The sequence below is a fragment of the Pan troglodytes genome, chromosome 5, assembly GCF_028858775.2.
Source record: "Pan troglodytes isolate AG18354 chromosome 5, NHGRI_mPanTro3-v2.0_pri, whole genome shotgun sequence".
NCBI classification, from domain to species: Eukaryota; Metazoa; Chordata; class Mammalia; order Primates; family Hominidae; genus Pan; species Pan troglodytes.
The window spans coordinates 123,663,404-123,686,527 of record NC_072403.2 but is presented as its reverse complement, the minus strand read 5'-3'; the positions used below and the strand labels follow the sequence as shown (position 1 = coordinate 123,686,527).

General features: G+C 40.8%; 1 protein-coding gene across 9 annotated transcripts in view; it reads left to right on the top strand.

Annotated features, from left to right (window-relative positions):
• FYN (FYN proto-oncogene, Src family tyrosine kinase) overlaps positions 1–23,124 on the top strand; it is a 214,377-nt gene that overhangs the window by 117,835 nt on the left and 73,418 nt on the right. For 2 of the 9 annotated variants that reach the window (XM_063812640.1, XM_054686190.2), the window contains exon 3: positions 7,387–7,424. The exons of 4 other annotated variants lie outside the window; for them this stretch is intronic. The gene's annotated coding sequence lies outside the window, so the exon portion shown is untranslated. Of the gene's footprint in view, positions 1–2,861; positions 2,880–7,386; positions 7,425–16,220; positions 16,334–23,124 lie in introns of those variants that run through there. 3 more of the 9 variants (XM_063812641.1, XM_024357374.2, XM_054686191.1) reach the window with 3 other exon arrangements.

Here is a 23,124-nt window from a genome sequence, read left to right as displayed (position 1 = left end):
TGCTTATCTAGTTGAGGTGCCTGTTGAAGAGCAGGAGATGAAGGTCAAGAAATATAAGCACAGTGCTCAATTTTTAAAAATTACTTTGTCTTACTGTTGCTCGTGGATAGAAATAAAATTTTTCATATTAAACTAATACTTAGCCGTTTGCTGAAACCTCTTATCAATTCTAATAATTTATCTGTATTTCTCTTAGTTTTTCTGTGTAACAGACATACCATCTATAAATAATTACAAGTTTTTGTTCTTTTTCAATCTTTTATCTTTTATATATTTATTTTTTCTTTTCCTACCACTCTGGCTAGGACCTGCAGGAAATAGCACAGGGGATAGGAAGTAGGAATAGCGGGGATAGGAAGTAGGGATAGCACAGATCCTTAGCTTGTTACTGATTTTAAAGGGAAGGCTGTTAGCATTTCACCATTGAGTATGGTGCTTACTGCTGGGTTTTGGTAAATACTTTCTGTTAGATTATGAAAGTCCCCTTCTGATCCTAGTTTGCTAAAAGTTTCTATTTTAAAAAATTATAAATGTGTTAATTATTACTGAGTGCCTTTTCTGTATCTATTGATAAGATCATTGGGGTTTTCTCTTTTAATCGGATAGTACAGGAATTATTGTCATCCATTTTTTAAAGTTAAATCATCCTTGCATTATTAGCAAAAATCCACATTAGTCGTGATATATTTTATGCATTGTTGGGTTCTGTTTGCTGATATTTTATTTAGGATTTTTACATTTGTATTTATATCTGAGAGTGGTCCATAATTTTCCTTTTTCCTACCATCTTGGATTTGGTTCTGAGATAGTCCTAGTGCTTTTCCATTTTCTATCTCCTGCATTTTTTTTTTGTTTTGGTTTTTTGTTTTGATCTAAAACACAGATTTTTTTTTTTACTTTTTTTTCTCTAAAACCATCTGAACCTAGTGTTTATTGGTTTTTGGATTTTTTTGGGTGGAAGGATGAGAAGCTTTTTAACTAATGAATCAGTTTTTTAAATGGTTATTAGACTATTCAGGTTTCTGTCTTGTTAGAATAATAATTTGAATTTTTCTGTGATATTCTTCATTTCATTGAAATTTTCAAACTTAATGGCACATATTTCTTCATAGTAGTGTGCTGTTATTTAATCCTTGCTGAATCTGTAGTTATGTTCTCTCATTCATTCCTAATGTTATTATTTGTAACATCTCTGTATTTTTCTTGATCAGATTTGGCTCTTATTAGTCTTTCCAAATAAATAGCTTTTCCTTTGTTCATCTTCTCTAGTGTATCTTTGTTTTCTGATTTTAATTTCTACCCTTTATTATTTTCTTCTTCTGCTTTCTTTGGATGTACTCTTATTTACTTTCTGACTTCCTGAGTTGGATACTTGTTCATTAATTCTCAGTCCTTCTTTCTTTCTAGGACAAGATTTAAGTATTTTATTCTAAATAAAACTGTAGTGAAATCTGATATATTCTAATATGGAGTATTTTTATCATCACTCAGTTATAAGAATGTTGTAATTACCATAATTATTTCTTCTTTGATTCATGAGTTTTATTAGCAGCATCATTTTGAATTCCCAAATGAATGAGAGTCTTTAGTAATCATTTTGTTACGGATTTCTAACTTAAAAAATCTATTGTGGTCTGGGAATGTTGTTTGTATGATACTATTTCCACAAAATGCATTGAGACTTGGTTTGTGGCCTAGTACATGGTCAATTCTTTTTAAATATTCCGTGAATTTCTTTAGTGCATATTCTCCGATGGGGGCTGTGGGGACAGAGTTCTAAATATGCCCATTAGATTAAATCTCTTCATTCTGTTGCTCACATCTTCTATATCCTTATTAATCTGTCAATCTCTTCAAGAGAGGTGTTATTAAAATCTCTCACTGTATGTGTCACTTTGCCCTTAAAATTCTGATGATTTGCTTTATAAATGGTTATAACCATTTTCCAGGAAGAATATTAAAGAACTTTCCATTGGCATTATCCAGTTTCCCTCAAAATACTGTTTTTTTTTTTTATTTTGGCTTCTAAGCAGCTATGAATCCAGTTTCTCAGAAGCCCTTGTCTCAAGGCATTTGTTTCCAGATTACCTTGTTAGCGTCCACACTATGGGCTATTTTAGAAAAACAAAAAAAGTATCAAAATCATATAGCTATGATTTTCCTGTGCTTGAAGGAGCCTTAAAGCTCATCTAGTCCAGCCAGTATTTGTTCATCCAAATTCTGCCAAGAAATCTCTATTGTCAAGATATTCTTTACCATCTTTGGGACATTCTCATTATTAGAAACAAATCCTAAGAAGAAATTCTGCCATATACAACCCATCCGTTCTTTAAAAAAAGAAAAACAGCTTAAATTTTCTTGTCTAAGCACAACAATTTCCAGTGTTTGTATTAGTTTTTCTCAACAGAATTTCGGGTCCTTTTAACATCGTATTACTGTTAACAAGTTCTAAATTCTGTGTGGTCATGCTTTGAGAGACTGTCAGATTATACACACACACTCAGGTTGTGTGTGTGTTTGTGTGTTTGTGTTAAGGAATGTTTTAGTGGGCACCTATTAAGGAAGCCTCTCAGGAAACTACTGTATACTGAGGCCAAAACCAACTGAACCCATCATACGATTTCTCTCCCTCAAGGAAAGCAAATGAGAATGAGCGACTGTAACCCTTGCCTGTTGTTCATAAGCATGTACACCAGGATCTGTGTGATCCTTTTCCTGAAGATAAACAGCATACTGCTCAAGGAAGGAAAACAACGCATAGCAACAAATTTCCTGTTTTTTAAAGAAAGATCCAACTTGGTTTAGAAATTATGCTGGCTTGCTTTCTATGTTTCTAATAGAGAATAAGGAGAAACTTGCTTCTCATTTGCCGACATGAGGTAAGTGTTATGTCTGAAAGTTCCAGAGATCACAGTTTATACATTGAAGAAAGGTAGTAAAAGGTTTGCAAAGACCTCCTTCCCCGTGGGAGAGGTGCCCTACTGTGCATGTCGGGAGTTGGCTGTGGGTCATGGGCACAGTACCCCTCACCCAAATGATTCTTTCCAACCGTCAAGAAAGTAAACCCCAACTTGGGGCCCAGAAATATTCAGACAGTAGAAGAGTTCCACATTCAGACAGACAATAAAAGAAATATCTTCATATTGCCTAGCATTGTATTTGATAAGGAATAGAGGAACAGTATTGTCCTTCTGACCGGGCTCTGTCTCTTGGTGCCTAAAATTTTATTATCATTGCATTTAAAAAAATCAAAGTTCAATCTTACTAGAATGGATAGAATGGGTAAGTGTAGCTTCTAGTTTGGTGAGTCCTTCATTGTTTCTTCCTACTAACCTCCCTAGCTCAGTCTGGCTAAGGGCAGGGCCTCCATGATGACCAGCAAAACTTCTCTCTGGTTAAGCTGAGCTTGGTTTGTTAAGCAACTATACCCAACATGTTTATATCAAAAGCACCTATGTTTCTCAGTGTTTCTGGAATCCCAACTTAAGTGAGGCCGGAGCTAATGCTGTGTTTCAGTAAATACCACATTAGATCACACTTTTAAGCAGCCATGTCAAACAATTGACTTAAATTGAAATTACTTTCAGCTAACACTTCCCCACAAATTGTTTTTACACATGCTGCTGCTAAACCACATGTCCACCGTCCTGTACTTAGGCAACTTTTTTTTTTTTTTTGGTTTAGGCCCTCACATTTGTCCTTACTAATTTTATCATGTCAGTTGTGGCCTAATACTCCAGCCTACCAAGATATTTTTATATCTTGAGATTGTCACTCCTGTCCCTTCAAAAGTTTGTTCCATCTGAATATTTCACCATACAAATTTTCAATATCTTCATCTAAGATGTTGACAAGTTTTTGAAGAGCTCAGAGCCCCATTTTAGGCCTCCTGAGACCACCTTCTAGGTGGACCTGAGCTCACCAATCAGCCCCACTTAAATATTATAATTCACTTCATTGTTCTAGTATCTAGCCCACATTTTCCTATCTTATTCCCAAAGGTATTATGAGAGGCCTTTTTGGATAATGCATTACTGAAATCTGTAAAGAACCACACTTCTCTGACCCCTGTCAAAATAGAAAGTGGCATGACTATTCCTCCTATGAAAGCATCCTGTATGGAGGATCAGACCAAATGCTAAAACACTTTAGTAGGTTTACCTAAATACAGCTTGTCTTTCATATATCATGCCTTGACACTTCTTCTGCAAGACCAGTTTTTTCTGTAAGACTAATTGATATTGAGATTTCAATATATAGAGAAATGGGACTAAATTTTATCCAAAGCTATTTTTGCCTCTATTTTGGGGGCATTCAAGTTAATTTCCCCCACTTACACTAAACTGTCAAATACCAGAATGTGGAAGCTTGAATATTAGAGATAAGTAAGTGCCCAGTTCCATTCCAACAGTTCACAGCCCTGTCTATCCCTCCATCCCACCCTCACCACCACCCTCCTAAAGCAAGATTATTAACACTGAGCTGGACTGCTAAAACTTCTTCCTAGCATCTTTCAGGTGCTTTTGTGGCAGAGCCATTCTGCATGGAGCTGCCAGACCAAGTGTCATTCTTGCTTAGAACTCTTCAGAGCCTCCCCTCTGAGCTCCAAATTCAGTCCAAGTCCTCTCTTGGCTGCTTGCCTGATCAGAGGAGCCACTGCCTCCCCACTCAGACCCTATTCCACCTGGTGGACTTGTCACTCTTCCCTAAATGTCTTCCATGCCTCCCTGATGCCCATCTTTGCCCTGGCTTTTCCTGTGGCCAGGAATGTCTCAACCCTGCTCTAGATTTAGAAATCTTGCTTCTTTCTCAAACAACAAAATGTCTCTTCTCAATGGAGCCTTGACTGATCTCTCCATTGGAAGTGACTTCTTTTTCCACTAAGCTCCTGTTAGCACCCTACAACTTCCAACTGACAATTGTCTTGCATAGAATTATTTGTACACTTGTTTTATCAAAAGCTGCTCCAGTGGGCTGATAGCTTATTCATCTTTTTAATTCACCAAGGGCTGAGCATTTAGTAGAGAGGATGTATTTGTTGGATGGATCATGGGTAGATGGATAGATGGAGGAATGGATGGAGTTGAGGTTTAAGAGAGGATAAATAACTTGCCAAGATCACGAAGTTGGACTAATAGAATTAATAATAGACTCAGTTCCCAAATTCAGTATTAATATATTTGTCTAGCACCACTCCACATTCTCTTCCATGGTTTTGCTTTGAACTTTTGGTAGAAGCCTTAGTGATAAACATCCAGTTTTATAAAATAAAGTCTTATATTTGTTTATATTATAAATTTATTACTCCTTGATTTACATGCTTAGGAATATAAATCTGAGAAAAATACATGGTAGGATTTTCCTACCACATTCTAAAAGCTTAAGAAATATCTGAAGCTAAGCATGGTGGCTCATGCCTGTAATCCCAGCACTTTGAGAGGCCGAGGCAAGAGGATTGCTTGAGCTCAGGAGTTCAACACCAGCCTGGGCAACATAGTGAGACCTTGTTTCTACCAAAAAAAAAGATTATTTACATGTGGTGGTGCACAACTGTAGTCCCAGGTACTGGGAGGCGTAGGTAGAAGGATAGCTTGAGCCCAGGAGGTTGAGGCTGCAGGGAGCTGTGATTGTGCCACTGCACTCCAGCCTAGATGACCGAGCAAGATGCTGTCTCAAAAAAAAAGAAAGAATTTGAATGGAGACACTGCCACTTCTGCACATCTGTCCTATATGATTTAAAATATCTCTGAATACCTTGAAAACACTGATCTTTTCAACTCTAAAACTCAGAATTCTCTTAATAAAATAGTATGCTGTAGTTATACTGTGTCAGCAGTTTTGGGGGGGTTTTGTTGTTGTTTTTGTTGTTAGTTGTTTGTTGTTTTTGTGAGACATGGGCTAGGGATCTGATGTTAAAAATAGACATTAAGCACCAGGACAAAATGGCCATTCTACCTAGAGACAGCAGTTCTGGCATTCTGAGGCCACAGTGTAACATAAACATGATGTTGTCAACCTGAGCCAGGGCTGATTTGCCTCATTTGAATCTGAAAGGGAGCCCACATCCTTCCTGTTGCTACACAAAGATGCTGAAAAGAATTCACAGAGAAAACAAATGGACTAATGCGTGTTATGTTTCCCAGAAGTTCTGTCCCCAGTGCCCCCAAAATAGTAAAATAGTTGGGAATGAGGTTGAGCAAGAAAAGAATAAAGGAATAAAAGTATACAATGCCAAGGAAAGGCCAATAGAAACTATTCTTTTTGCTTTGCTTCTCTTAGTGTTTTTTTCCAGTGTGACTCTGTAGATAATGGCAAAGAGAAATGCAGGGTCATTTTTTCCATTTTCAAGTAAAACTTATTTTGCACAATAGACCCACTGAGGCTTGCACTCATTCATGGCTACGACTCCCATCTCTCCAGTCTCAACAAAAGTGAAGGTGGCCATTCTGTCCTTTCATTGTTCTGTGACTTTGCTGCCCCTTTCTTGCTTTTTCAAATAAGTTCCTTAGAAGTATGGAATGCCGGAAACGCATGCCCTTTGTTTCAGCAATTCAGTCAAAATTTCTCAACTTGCCTTCAATGTTAGTTAAAAAAAAAAAAATGACATGAATTGTACTGGCATGAATCTAGGTGGTCTGGCCAACAAAGAAAGGAAAGGAGGGAAGAAAATGAGGAAAGGAGGAGAGAGGAAGAGCCTGCATCCCTAAAATTTCTTTTCTCAACAAATATTTACTTGGTTACCTCTATTACAGGCATTTATGGTCATTGTATTAATTCATTCTCACATTACTGTAAAGAAATACCTGAGACTGAGTAATTTATAAAGAAAAGAGGTATAATTGGCTCGTGGTTCTGCAGGTTGTACAGGAAGCATAGCGGCTTCTGCTTCCAGGGAGGCCTCCGGAAGCTTCCAATCATGGCGGAAGGCAAAGGGGAAGCGAGGCATCTCACATGGTGGGAGCAGGAGAGAGGGCTAGGAGAAAGGTGCTACCCACTTTTAAACAACCAGATCTCACAAGAACTCACTGTCATGAGGACAGTACCAAGGAGGATGGTGCTAAACCATTCATGAGAAACTACCCCCATGACCCAATCACCTCCCACCAGGCCTCACCTCCAAAGTTGGGGATTATAATTCGACATGAGATTTGGACGGAGACATACATGCAAACTGTATCGGTTATGTTGCAGAAAGTCAGAATGGAAGGAATCTGGAGCCAAGTACATAAAGGCAGGAGCTACTTCAAAACGGACATATATGTTAGTAGCAGTTGTACATGCTGTCACTCTTGGATCAGAAGTTAAAGATGTCAGATTTAAACTGGATGTAACAGGGAAATTCTACAGATGTGGGGATGCAAATTATGGGATTTTTTTTTTTTCCAGGAGAAATCATGCAGTCTTCCTAGAGGTCTCCATCATAAGTGAGTTTTCCATCATGTGGGTCATTTATCCCTGTCATTTCTTAATTCCATATTTGTTTCCACACACAGATTTTGAACATATATTTTGAACATATATTTATTTAAAATATTTGTTTTTATCTAGCATTGTGCTGAAAGTTTTACCCTATTATAATTGTGTTATCTACATTTAAGTTTTTTACCTTTTAAGGAAAAGAAAAAGGAGAAACTCTACAATCATGCAAAAAGTATATAATTTGCCTGGGAGATGCAGAATAACTTCTAGCAGATAATTACATGCTTTGAACATGAAAAGAAATAGGGTAGAACCTGAACTAAAAGAGGACCAGGTTCTGTTCTCCCTCCCTCAGGGGAGGATATTTTAGAATATTTTGTGTTCATGTTTTAATAAGCTTTTGTTGGATTATTAAGGTGCATTTAAGTTTTTCCATCTTAGAAGTATTCGGCTGGTGCAAAAGTAATTACCAATTACTAATATAATCTTGTCAAGTAAAACCCACTCATTGGGGTACATAGAGCAAGCATCCTCTTTTCCGTAGGGCAGCTCAGTCTGTGTATCATAAACATGATTATTATTGCCATTCAATTTTAGCTGTTGCTCCGGAGAGACTTAAAGGCACGTCACATGTGAGAGATCAGCAGGCAATATTTGGGGCTATGAATATTGAGCAAATATTAAGGTTTTTTTAAAGTTCACCTTCACTCATGATTTACCTGCCCTGAGGAATTTGCCACAGATTCCAAATGTCAGCACTAGAAGAAGTGTCCGAGATGATCTGGATGAACCATTATAGTGACTGAGGCCCAGGAAGAGTGAGTGGTTTACCTTAGGTAACCCGCAGGTCAGGGTAGAATGCATGTTTCTGTTCAGTCATTTTATTCACCTCCTAGGAAACATATTGCAGTGCAGTTGGTTTGCCACTTTTGATCAAATGCACCAAATCTTCAACTTGGATTAATCTTTTCAATTACTGAGTATACCGGTCCTTTCCCATAGACTTAGAACAAACTACAAATGCAGGCAACACAGGTAATTAATTTTAAATTACCGAGTAGCCACATTTAAAAAGCAAAAAGAAACACATGAAAGTAATGTTAATATTTTTAAATTTAAGACGACCTGTGTAAAATATTATCATTTCAACATGTAATCATATTTTAAAATTTATTAAACATTTTACATTCTTTTTTCATGCTGTCTTTGAAACCTGGTTATATGCTTTACAGTTACATTACATCTCATCTTGAACCAGCCACATGTGGTTAGTGCTTGCTTACCCTATTAGCACAGGTCTATATGGATGAACAGGTCCAAGCTCTACACCAAACCACAGGCCCCTAACCCTTGAGATCGAAAATGTCTCTGAGTACTAGTTCCCATTTCTTTGAATTTTTGCTCTTGATACGCCATGCATGTCTCCTGAAAACCCAGAGAGGTGAGCAAGCATGAACTGCTATAAAATGAGTGTGTCTGTTGAAAACATGGTCCAGCTCCTGCTAAGATAGCGTCATTCTGTGATACAATACTCCTGTCTTCATCTAATTCCATGAAGTTCTGCATTTCCTTAATGTCAAACGTTCCCTTACCAGCTGCAGCCATTTCCTGTGGATAATGTTCTAAATGGCTTTTATTTATGAGATGTCTTGTGCTATAACTGCTATCAGAATGAATGTGTATTCCAAAACCTATTCCCCAAGTCAGTCTAATTAACAATCTTCTAAGAAATAATTGTTAAACTTCAGCTGTAGCTCACAACACGGGTATGTCTCGCTTTGACCTAATTACAGAATGTAATGTAAGGAAGGAGATCAAAGAGGAAAGTCATTTTGCTTTCTATGTCTTCATCTTGCTTTCTATGTGCATCATATTTCACAGCTCCCAACCTCCACTTCCAACTGGCTGAGGGAAGGAAACACATGGAATAGTAATGAATGAGTATAGACGCTGAGGCTGTTTTATTTTCCTCATCTTTGAAGCAGGAACAATAATAATGCCTATCCTGGAGATTCGTAAGAATGAAGCATGAAGCATGGGATCTGACATATCATTGATGCTCAACAAATATTAAATTGCTTCAGAGAAATAGCAAATAGGTATATCTGGTGCGAAAAATGGAAAGGAAGCCTGCCAGCTTTTTTTAAGGACACTATCTGCATTATTCTTGGAATCGAATCCGGCTCCACCCAGGGCTGAGAGCTTTTCGTTTCCATTGTGTCTTTAGCATAGCCATGCAAACCAACATCACTTCCAATGATAGGGGAATGCTGGAGTCAAAGCGACTAGTTCACTTCAGAGGACAGGCAGTGTATAATGTCAGGGGGAGGAGCTGACCCAAATAATGTGTTTCAAGTCATCAGAACACGTTCATGTCTGGTTTTCATAGTAAATTGTGACAGCTGCGCAGGAGAAGACAGAATACACTTTTTAGATGTTATTTTGTTTATTTTGTGATGCTGCTTTAAACAGTTCCACAGAGTAAGGAAATGGAGTTTTTACACTGTGAGACTTTAACTCCCTTCTTTCCTTGACTTGCCTCTTGGCTCTGCTTAATAAGCCCTTTCAGCAAGACCTCATCTGCTTTCCTTGAAGCTTCCAGGTATTATCTCTTGGTTGAATATAACAAAAATCACACCAAGTAGCTACCTGACACTCATGGGTGCAAGTATCTCATAGGAAACTGGTGAATTCTGAAAATGCTTTTGAGTCACTTCCTTTCACTGCTGGACTCTCTTAATCTACTTACTAAAGTGCTACTTGGACAAGAGTGTATTGACAGTTACAGGGAAAAACAATGTAGAATCCCAGGCCATGTGTAGGTTTCTGTGGACACATTTTAATTTTTTAAAGAATATTTTAGTTATCTAAATTATGTACCTAACCATTTATATTGAGTACATAAATTCTCAGTAAATTAGCGTCTCTCTTTTGAGGGCTGTGTGTTATCTGCTCCTGTGATCCAAATATATAGCACTAAGACAATATAAGGGATTCTCTCTCTCTCTCTGTCTCTCATTCTCTCTCTCTCTCTCTTCCTTCCCCCCTTCCTTTCTCTCCCTGCCTCCCTCCCTCTACCCTCTCTCTGTTTGTCCTAATTTACCTGACGTTTTAGCCCTTGTTGCTGTTGGAGGATTCTAAAGATGAAGGCACTCATAACCTTAATGCCTGATAGCATAGAGAATAGTTGGTGACTTCACCAGAACTTACACACCCATGCCTTTTCTTTTTTGCTTTGCCATGAGTAGGCAGTTGCATACTTTATTTAGCAAAAGAGAGAACTGTTAAAAACCTACTAAGTAATGGTATATTCATACCATGGAATACTACTAGGCAATAAAAGCTACTATAATGGATAAAGCAATAAAAACTACTATGCCACTCAGCAGCAATAAACTACTGAATATACAATATCATGGACAAATGTCAAAAACATGCCACGTAAAATAAGTAGACACAAAGAATACATACTGTATGATTACCTTTATATGAAACCCTAGACCAGAGAAAACTAATCTGTCGTGGTAGAAATCACAACCGTGTTTGCCTGGGATGGAATTGACTACAAAGGGACCCCAGTGCATCTTTCTAGGGTGATGAAAATGTTCTAGATCTTGATGGGGGTTTAGATTATACAGGTATATACGTTTGTCAGAACTCATTGAACTGTAAACTTAAATCTGTTTATACATTGCACTGTGGATAAATTATGCCTAAACTTTAAAAAAAAGAAGAGGGAACTAAAAAACCCACACGCCTTGCTAAACCTCCTCAAATTATTAGAAATTCTCGTTCACTTATGAACTATTTTCTTGAAAGACAGCTACCAGGTATCACTATCACCATCTTTTTGTACCAGGTACGTGGGTTCCTTTCAGACTCTTCCTGGTGCTGCAATACACAGTGGTCACCCACATTTGAGAAACATACAGTGCCTTCCTTTTCCCAGGAGATTATCCCAGAGTTACATGGGAAATCAATGTTGTATAAGTTGCACAGGGGAAACATTATTGAAGGCATTTTTTTGGAAGGTATAAGTGTATTCACTCCCCAGTGTATTGTGGGCTGTGTTAATTCAGAATTTGGAAGAGAATGCTCTTAAGCCAGGATGTTTTGTAAAGTGTTCTGTGTTGCAATGTGCAGATGTTTACATCAAATTTTAAATCTTTCACTTACCTGCTCACCTTCTCCCTCCAGAACATACTGCCTGTTGTTAAGCACTGTTTCTGAAATACAAATCCACTGTGCAACTCTTGCTCAGAAACTACAGTGGCCTGCTCCCTCCTTCACATTTAGGCCCTGCTTAACTCTCTAGTTACCTGCATTTGCTCATTCTTGGCTTGTGTCACACCAAACAAAGCTGCTCCCTGGCATGCTCCTCTCTCCTGAATCCATGCCTTTGTAAGAGCTGTTCTGCAGCCTGCAAAGCACCCTGCCCATCCCCTTGCACACCCCCTTTTTCACCAGTCCTTCCCACAGGCCCCACTCAGATGCCCATCCTCTGAGAACCCATCCCAGCTTTTGCAGGAGGGATGAGTCACATGCCCAAGCTTCAAGAACACTGTATGTGTTTCTCCAGGCAAGCAGGCTTACTACATTGGAGAGAACAGGTCCTTTCCTTGTCTGCCTTCTCCCATGGGCTGGACACCCTTCAGTGAAAGAGACGTCATTCGCGTCTGTATTTTGTGCACACTGCTTGGATACATAGTATTTGCCCATGAATGATGGGTGAATGAGTGGGTAGGTGGATGGATGGATAGATTCATTCATTCACTCACTCATTCATTCAACACTGCAGCAGTAGCCTTCTTTGTGGGACCACCAAAGAGGAGACAAATAAGAACCAGAATGTTGTGTGGCCCTAGCAAAAGCAGATTTTTCTGGGCGGATGTTAAAGTATTCCAGTCCCACTTTCCTTGCTTTATTTTTCCAAGCAATAAGGAGAACATGACAATATTCTTTGCCGGGGTTGTACTTTCTACCTCTCCTCTGCATAAGGGTATTCCTACCTAATTCTAAGAGAAAAAATGAAAACTTACCACTAATGATATAAAAAGCATATTTATTGTTAGGTGATATTTGTATTTTGGGGGTTTTTTCCTCACTAGGAAAATTTTCTAAATACCTTTGCATATACCACTTTGTTTTATCTTTACAAAAGTCTCATTAATTAAGCAGGGGATGGATCATCATTCCCACCAGGCAAATGAGATAACTGACGTGTAGTAAAAGCCTGATGATTTTTCCAAAGTCACACATCTGTTTAGTGATAATGCTGGGACCAGAATAGGAGTCCATGTGTTCCCACCAGACTGGGAGATTGTTCCAAAGAGCAAGTTCCCAGGAAAGATCAAATAATTGCTGGAAAAGCACTTCCGATCTCCAGCAAAAACAGATCTTTCCAGCTGAGTGCCCTCCCTAAGGCCTGAAGAGTATTATCTGCCAAGTAGCTATTCTTTTGTCTTCTGCATAAACCACTGCAGGCTGAAGGCCACTGTGAAATCTGTGAGAATCAAGAGCAGCCATCCACTGCAGAAATATATGTTATGAAACTTAAGGAATAAGTCACTGTCCATCCAGAGAGAAATTAGAGAATGCCTTTTCTGAAATCTCTGCTAGGACACAGGTGTGGGCCCTAATGCAGATATGAAGCTTTGTCCCCAGTGCTAAGACGAGACAGCTATTTTTGCTGGGCCAATGTAATATTTAAAAGCAAACATTTAACAGTAGGATAACGGCTGCTGAAGCTGCATTTGCAGCTGCAGCTGCATCATTCCTCTGGGGAAGACAAGATGGCTCTTCTCCAGCTATTCATGAAGGGCAAGAGTTGGGAGCAGAAAGAGAATTTGCTCATACGTAATACTGTGCAGTCCAATCTCATGTCCCATGTGAGATGCCTAAGTCAGAAGCTGACTGCAAAGACAGCTCATCGGCTTGGAGACCCAGGGTTCATTCTGCAAGATCTTTCAGGCCACTTTTTTTCTATAATAAATGAAATCCTTTGCATTTTATTGGGAGTAAGAGAGCCAGATCTTTTCAGACATTAACAAATGAGGGGCTGTGAATGTGGTCCACCTTACTGATTTGCTGCACCAAGGAGACCACAGTCACTCCAGATCTTAAACATATTCATAATTGTGTTTGGAGCAAAGTTACCATTGGAATCAGATTTTCACAGCACTGGTACCGATCTCTGGGATCCTCTTGTCCTTTTTTGCATTTACTCTGCTCTGTTCCTTCTTTCCCACTTATCTTCCTTTCAGGGTCTCCACTGGCTGTCTTTGCTAACCAAATATACAGGAGTTTCCTTGGTCACAATTAGAAAATGAGCTTCCAAAAGAAGAGGCACCGAGGGCCCTTGGCACAGGACACAGGAAGGGACTGATCACGTGAGCTGTCTCAGTTGAATCCCTCATTTCTCTGATGCTGTTGCCAGAATTACTAAATTATTTCATTTTATTTTCATGTAAAACCCATTTATACAGCTGCCTCAGGGATCTGTTATAAAACATGTGGAGAAAAATCATGATGTAAAGTAAGAAATACAGGGATACAGATAGAGGAAGCCACATTTTTGTTAACCCTGTTCTTTGGAATTCTGATCAAAACTACGATGTAAAAGATTCTTGGCCAGGCGCGGTGGCTCACGCCTATAATCCCAGCACTTTGGGAGACCAAGGTGGGCAGATCACGAGGTCAGGAGTTCAAGACCAGCCTGGCCAACATAACCAAACCCCGTCTCTACTAAAAATATAAAAATTAGCCAGGCATGGTGGCGCGCACCTGCAGTTCCAGCTACTCGGGAGGCTGAGGCAGGAGAATTGCTTGAAACCGGGAGGCAGAGGTTGCAACGAGCCGAGATCGTGCCACTGCACTCCAGCCTGGGCAACAGAACGAGACTCCCTCTCAAAAAAAAAAAAAAAAAGATTCTTATCAAGCCCCTTTGTGATCTCAATATTTATAGCACTTTCTCAAACTTGTGGTCGTGTGTGACCAAAACGTAGGACAAATTGTAACTCATTGGTTGCACGGGTATTTGTAGGTATGGGGACCTTGTCACCTGGACTTCTCTGTCCCTTGTTTATGTCCTCTTCAGTAAATGGGAATGGAGCAATGACTAGTTTCTAGTTTACTTTTGACATAAGATGGTAAATGATATATTCCCATCTTTGTGTTTGGCTTTTAGCCTTTGAATTTAAACTTAGTTCTTCAAAGAGTGGAACAGTTCTGTTCAGTTGCAAAGCCTATTAGGGCCTTTTTGCACAGAACATGTGCAAATTCTTCCCTTTGTTGGAAGCTGAGATCCATGATAAATTCCCCCTCTCCCACTTACTTCACAGAAGGCTTGCAATAATAAGCCAGGCATCAACTTGGATCATCTTTACTCTGGGGTTTTGGGGTTAGAAGTTGCTGAATATCATGTTAATGAATAAACCTGGCCCTCAGACCCAGAGAAATGATTGGATGTTAATATCAGTGTATATGCTTTTAGTGCCATTAACAACATGATGTATTACAATTTCTTAAGGGTGTTTTTTTCTACACTGGAAGACGTTGATTTGCCACTCTGAATGCCACCAGCTTTTCATTCTGAAAGTTGGAGAATGAGCATAGACTTTATAGTCAGATAGACTTGGATTTGAAATCTGATTCTGTCACTGCCTGGTGGTTTGCTCTTAGGGAAGTTCCTAAACCTCTCTGAGGTTAGATTTTCTATAGTAAAAAGGATTAAACAAACAAGTAAAATGTAGACCATCCCGCACAATGCCTGGAGGAGAGGAGGCTCTCAAAAATTACTTATCCCTGTTTACTTCCCTTCTTTTTCAGTTGGAACTTCTGGAAGGGGGTGTGAAAGCTAGGGTTTTCCTTAGCATGGGGGATTATTTTAATCACTATCATTCCTACAGAAAGAGCAGGACATTTCTAAGGGAGCCGTAAGAGGCAATATGGCATAGCCTAGTGGATCTCAGAGTGTAGCCCAGGACCAGCACAGCCAGCATAACCCTGGGACTTGTCAGAACGCAGGACTTAGGCTTGATGTTGCTTCAGACCAACCGCATCAGAAATTCTCAGGGGGAGGCCCAGTGGTCTGTGTTTTCACAAGCCCTTCAGGAAATTCTCATGCTCATAAAGTTCGAAAACCACTAGTGTAGTGAAAAATACACTGGACTAGTTTCTTGCACATTCTGCTGAAACGAGAGGTGGGATTGGACCAAATGTCCTCTAAGATCTTTTCTAATTCTGGCATCTTGTGGTTCTAGTTTTAAGCCAGCTGTGTCACCATTTTCTTAGAATGACCATGTTCTTTAAAAGGGAAAAGAAAAAAAACTGGTTTATTATTTTTTATTTCAAAAGTAACACACTGTTGTTATAAAAAATGAATATAAACAAAATGAAAAAACTTAAAACCATCCAAAACTCAACATCCTGAGATATTCTTTTATGCTGTGCTCTTATTGTCCTTCTTTTATGCAGATGCACATGTATACATTACTCTGTGTGTACATACATAAACATCTCACCATAGCCATTAGCATCCACTGAGTGTCTGCTCTGTGCCAGGCACAGTTTTGGGCATTAGGGGTATACCATCCAGCAAAGCCTCTACTCCCATTGAGCTTTCTTTCTCATGAGTGGAGGTAGATAATAAACAAGAAAACAACTAAATAAAGACCATTTCTGAGATTGTTAAATGCCATGAAGCAAATAAAACAGTGATGTGAAAGAGTGACCAGGCAATGGGCAATTAAGATCTGATGCCAGGAAAAACCTTTCTTTCTTTTTTTTTTTTTTTGAGACAGGGTCTCACTCTGTCACCCAGGCTGACACGATCATGGCTCACTACAATCTCTGCCTTCCTGCCTCAAGGGTTCTTCCTTGAGCACCTCAGCCTCCCAAGTAGCTGGGACCACAGGTGAGCACCACCACACCCAGCTAATTTTTGTATTTTGTAAAGTAGGGTTTCGTCATGTAGCTCAGGCTGGTCTCAAACTTCTGGGCTCAAATGATCTACCTGCCTCCACCTCCCAAAGAGGAAAAACCTTTCTGAGAGGTGGCATCTGGGCTGAGACCTGAGAAGGAGCCAGCTGTGTGAGTATTTTGGGGAAGAGCATTTCAGGCAAAGGGGAAAGTTTGTGCAGACTCACTGAAGTAAAACAGAGCAGAGTGTGTTCAAAGAAGAACAGAAAGGTGTGCAGTGTTGCTGGGGAGGAGGTGTGAAGAGGGAACCACAGAAGATGGGGCTAGACGCATAGGCCAGGGCCAGAGCAGGATGACCATATCATTTAAATTCATTCCAAAGACAATAGGAAACCATTTTAAGCCTGGGAGTAACTTTAAAAAAAGATGACTCTGACTGTCATAGAGGGTATAGAGCGCAAGATTGGAAGCAAGGAAAGTAGTTATGTTTCTACCTCGTGTTTTGTGACTTGTATATTTCCCTTCACTATTTCATTAATATCTTTCAGGATTGTTAATGTCCTGCTGTGTTCTCATTTTTAACGGCTGCATAGGAATCTGGTATGATACCCTACTTTGCTAATCCTCTGAGTGCCTAGATTGTATCCAATTTTTTTATTATCATGAACAGCACTGAAATGAGTGTTGTTAAATCTTTCTGCACATTTTTGTTCTCAGGATAATTCCCAACAGGGGAAGTCCTTGACCAAGAGTAGGATTCATTTGAAGACTTTTTCTCGAGTCTATTAGTTGGTTTCATCTGTATTTATTTAACTGAGCATTTTCAATTATTTAAAACCTTTAGTTGATAAGCTTTTACTAGATAGGGGCCAAAGTGAGATACTCCCAGCACTTTGGGAGACTGAGGTGGGTGGATCACAAGGTCAGGAGTTCAAGACCAGCCTGGCCAACATGGTGAAACCCCATCTCTACTAAAAATACCAAAATTAGCTGGGCGTGGTGGCAGGCATCTGTAATCCCAGCTACTGGGGAGGCTGAGGCAGGAGAATCATTTGAACCCAGGGGACAGAGGTTGCCGTGAGCTAAGATTGCACCTTTGCGTTCCAGCCTGGGCGACAGGGCGAGACTCCATCTTAACAACAACAACAACAAAAGATGGTCAAGTATCAGTAACTTTCTATCAGTAATTTATAGTAGTTGGCATAATCCACATTTTACAGGGAAGAAACCAGAATCTTTTTAACCACCTACTCAAAATAGAAACCCTTCATCTTAATCATGGCTTTGTACACTTCTGACACCCTGAGGGAATGAGAAAGGAAGAGAGCAGGAGGAGGAGAGAAGTGGAAGGAAACCTGCCTCAAAACTGATGGAGTGGAATTGAAACCATTATAAGAAAAATCACTTCTGTTTCTCTCCCACATGCCACTCAAATAATGAACTGCCCAGCGGCGGGGCCTCTCATGAGACAGGCGGCTGGGCAGGCAGCAGGCAGCTCCAGTGGGACCACAGCATCCCCAGGCAGGAACCAGAACCCTGCCAGGGCTGTGGGCATGTGGCCAAGTTGTGGGGAGATGGGCTCCCTGTATGTCCTCCTTGAGCCCCATTCCAGACTCCATTTGTGTTTATCTCATATCATCATCTCCATTTCCTCTCAACAGAGCCTCCACATCTCCCGTGCATGTGCATCTTGCCAGAGCCCTGCACTGTCCTCAGTGAACAATTTAAACAGATTGTCTCCACCCTCCGTGCACTGCTGGTGCCGAAGGGCAGGACAGGTTTCAGGTGCCCAGTGGAATCTGTAGAGCTTTTGACACCTTGTAGGTATCTTTAAACCTAAAAGAACAATAGCAACATGGTCATTGGTACTTTGCCCTGGGATCACTTCAGTTCAAAATAGGAGAGTGATGGCAATGGACAGAGTTAGGCATTCGGCTTCATGTAGGGATGGGGAGAGAAGCCATTCTTGGCAGGAGGAATGCATGGAAGTGCAGGTGACAGAGCCACCATTATACAACTTTCGTTAGGGAGAACAGAGCAGGAGGAGGGAGGGCAGCTTCACACCAGAAGGCAGAAAGCCCCTCCCCACCCCACCAAGAAGAAGTTCGTTATTCTACTTTCTCATCCTCATCTGAAAGTATTGCTTAATAAAGGCCAGCTTTCGCAGGGCTCACCCCTCAGTGTTACCTTCTAAAGCCCCACCTAGATGTTTCCTCTTTCAGCCAGGGAGGATCACATTCATAGCAGCACCAGGGCTGGGTGGGCACTTTAGGACTTTGTGTTGAAAATGAGGATGATGCCAATGCCGACCCAAGCCCATCACTAGGTGAGGTGAGTTTTGAGCCACATCTTGCTCAGACAGCTAGGGGTGACCAAGAGGGAAGAGCAGGCAGCTGGTGAGCAAAAGCATGCTGATACTGCGCTGGATTTTCCCAGATCCTCAGAATAGTTACCTTTGACCAGGGAGGAGCATCTCCGATGGATGTGCAATTCCCCATTACTCCTCTCCAGTGAGCAGCTTTGCCTGGCTGCAGCCATGAGCCTTGGGGGCACCTGACTCCCAAAACAGATGTGAGTTGAGGTTGTAAGCCTTCAATCCAAGACCCCTGCAGGGGAGGAGGTAACATCACCAGTGGACCTATAAAAAGTGCAGATACCTCAGATTCCTGAGCCTCACCTTAAGCCCTCGGGGTGCATGTATTTCCTGGTTCAGGTAGGCATGGTTCTTTGGGGTATATGCCTAGGAGTGGAGTTCTGCTCATGGGATAGGTACATCTTCATCTTCACTAGTAATGTAAAATTGTTGACGTCCTGCTAGCGGTGTGTGTGGAGCTCTTGTTCCACATTTTCACCAGTACTTGCTCCCAACAGACTGAAAATTCTGCCAGTAGCATCACTTTATGTTGGAATTGCAATATAGAAATGGAGGATGACAGTTCATGATGGGTGTTGTGTTGTTTAGGTTGAAAATGAGTGAGAGTTTTGTCACCTGGCCTAGCAGGAAAGTAAAAATGCTCTGGTACCAAAGAAAAAATTGTCTGTTTATTTGTTTATTTGTTTTGTTATGGGAAAATAGTCAAAATTAAGGAAAATTTGAGGCCATTAGTGATATTGTGAAGTGTATATTTGGTCACTGTTTTCTGGCAAACAGCTCCTAAAATCCTTGGAATCTCCAAAGTAGTAAATGTCTTCAGGATGGGGACTGGTCATGGGAAAGAGAGGATTAGAGGGTTGGGACTTTGAGCCTTATCTCCCAGTCTTTGGGGAGAGAAAAGGGGACTGAAGGTTAAGTTGATCACCAGTGGCCAGTGATTTAATCAATCATGCTTATGTAATGAGGCCTCCATAAAAAGTCAAGAGGACAGAGTTTGGAGAGCTTCTAGATAGCTGAACATGTGCAGGTTCCTGGAGGGTGGCAGGGCACAGAAGCCGTGGACGCTCCACGCCCTTTCCTTCATACCTCACCCTGTGTATCTCTTCATCTGTATCCTTTAAAACATCCTTTATAATGAAGTAGTAAACATAACTGTTTCCCTGGGTTCTGTGAGCTGCTGTAGCAAATGAGTCAAACCCAAGGAGAGGGTTGTGGAGATCCCAATTTATAGCCGGTGGGTTAGAAGCACATACCACAACCTGGGGCTTGTGACTCATGTCTTAAGTGGGGAGCAGTTTTGTGAAACTAAGCCCTCAACCTGTAGGATCTGACACTATCTCTAGGTAGATATTGGCACCAAATTGAATTGAACTGGAGAACAGCCAGCTGTGTCCACTGCAAAATTGCTTGCTTGCTTGCTTGATATGTGGGGAAACAAAACCCACACATCTGGTGTCAGAAGCATGTTGTAAGAGTAGAGGAGAAACTAAGTTTGTTTATTCCTCTGTCCACACCATTATTTTAAAGAGTCGAGTGTTTGAGGCACAAAACAAATAGTGACAAGAGTGGATGATTAACCAGCAACCATGTTAGAACAGAAACAGATTTCAAACAGTTGAGATAGTTAAGAAAAACAAAGTTAGGGAACAGTTTAGTGGGTTTGGAAAAGTAGAAATGGTATAAATAATCAGTCTCTTCTATAAGAGTTATGCAGATCCACTAATTGTTAGCAGTATTTTTATTTTAGCAGTGAACCTATATAGAAAATACAAGTCTTAAGAGAGAAGCAAGATGGCTAGAAAATGATGAAGGGACTTAGAGGGGAGTGCATTTAGTGCGTCCAGATTAAGGAATAAACCTGGTGGAACGGTGAATACTCAGAGTGTGTAGGCTGGTTGTACACAGGACCATTTTGTTTCACTTGGGCTGGAAATCAGCATGTCGAGTCAGCTTTTGTCACAAAGAATTATGGCAGAGCTGTTTCCTGGGCTTATTCCATGTGTGTACCATCATTACTTGCTGGGTCAGTTTGGGTTGTATTGAGCCAGAACTGGGGCAGGGCATGAAGCCACCCTTGGGCCATCATTACCTGGAATCTTCTAAGGCAGCTCCATCGGAGCTCTCAGGGACAGGCCAGTTCTGCTTAGTGCTGGGACAAAGTGCTTCTGCCAGAGCTGCCGATTGATGACTCTTGCTGGTGGATGAGCAAGAGTTTCCATCCTCTGACTGTTCTAAGCCTGTATATGTGAGTAGAGCTGTCATTGCTGAAAAAATAAGCTGCCTTCTAGCCCAAAGAATGTGTTAATATTATATTTTTTATGCAAAACTGAAGTGTAACTGCCACTTCTGCATCATGATAAAGACATTCGTATTTGACTTGACAGGGCAAACCCCTCCACAGCTGGAGGAGAACAGTGGTGATCCCCTGTGACCTCACATTCATCTGCACCTCTAACCCTAGCCACTCCTTCAGGATCCTCTTGTGACACCGGTCTGTTGTTGGATTCTACTTGTTACATGCCCTTTTCAGTGGGCATTCCTGTCTTTCTTCTGATGACCTGCATTGCAGATGTCTATCTGTGGTGTTACCTGTCCTCATCATGTTTAGGCAGCCACTTACACAACTGTGCAAGCCTATTTCTCACTCCTACCAGCCCCAAAAGATATGAAGTGTTTTGTGTGCCAGGGCTCTCAGATAATGTCACTTATATAGTTCCAAAGTAGATCACCTCTGCAGCCATTTATGGTTTCAGATCTTTATTCTCACACGTAACAAAAGCTACAGCTTTGCCACAGTTGGGGATGATTTGTGAGGTATGAATTATGAATAGACAGGTAGCTAGAATGGATAGAGTCATTGGTCCACTTAGGAAGTCATAGCTTACTTAGATACCTCCCTGTCCAGCCACCTGCATGCAGTCTTTTTCTACCCTTGCCTTCTTGATCTGGCACCCCCCCATGCTTCTCTTTTCTCCCCAGCTTCAGTATGTGTCTATCAAGACCCAGTTTCACTCCTGCTTAATACTGGATAAGTATCAGTTGTATAATGTGCAAACGCTTTTGCTTATAGGTCTCAGATTTAGCCAGATCTGGGTTAAAATGCAGTTAAACCTAGCAGTGAGGCCTTAGGCAAATAACTTTACCTCCCTTCATTGATGATGATGATGATAATACCCAGCACAGGATGTTGATGGATCAAAGGTCATTTGCATATTGCACCTAGGAAAGCTTTAGGCACCATAGTGAGGGCTCAGTAGAATGGACTCATAGTTGTTTAAGATTTGGCTTCTGACTGCTTCTCAAGCTCAGCCACTTACCCAGCTACACATTTCAATCCCATTAAACTATAAGCTCCTTTTGAGCAGGGAGCCTGTCTTCTTCAGCCTTAGCACCCAGAGCCTCGAAATATGCTTGGCACATATTTGAATGCTCCATAAATGTGGCCATAAATCAAATAAGCCGTAAGAACACTTACGGTTCTTTGAGGGTATCATGGTGTTCCACACCTCTGTGCCCTCAGATATGCTATTCCCTTGCCTGCAGTGCCCATCTCCTCCCTGCCTGGGCTAATATCCAGTCACTTTCTCAATTGCTGACCTGGATGAATTAGAACTCCCTCTGTGTCCCCTCTCCAACCTGAGTCCCTCGATTTACTTGTCTGTCTCCCTCTTAAGTATATATTAGCTCCCTGAGGACAGAGGCCATGTGTACTTGACTTTATACCGGCAGCCCTTAGCACAGTGCCTGTCACATAAAGGGGATCAAAATATGCTTGTTGAATAAAGGCTAGAGCTGGGGCTGAATATAAATAAAAGGGTATGTGCAGAGAAACAAAAATGCAAAGGAAGTGAAACAGTTGAAAACTGGTGATTTGTTACTATGGTGATTTCGGAGTAACTTTTGTTTGGGGTGGGGGGGGGCGTTTCTTCATTCTTGTTATTGTTTTCTTCTAACTTCATCTCCAGCAGCTCAGAAGGAGAACAGCTGTACCTAGCAACCCTGTAGGGTAGAGCCAGAGAGAAGTGGAGCCTCCCTGTGATGAGGGAGGAGGGTCAAGACCACAGCAAGTCATGAATGCCAGAGTTGGTTGAGCCAGATCATAAGTTGTTCTTCATTTTAGCAACAAAGGAAAGTGGAGGACATAGGTCTTCTGAAAACTGTAGTAAGAAAGAGTACTTTAAACCATAGGGCAAAAAATTAAATAAAAACTGTAGGACACAGCAATGCCTAGCTCTTCTCACATCATTAAAACTCTCATAATGTACCTTCTCAAGGCTCTGGCACAGCAGGGGTCATCTGAGCATTTAGAGCCAAACCTGAGCACTTGGTCAGGTCATTCCATGAGTCCTCATAATTCCTGAGGTTCAGCTGAGGGCCAAGAGCTGCCTGTCTGTCTGTGGACTCAGTGGTTC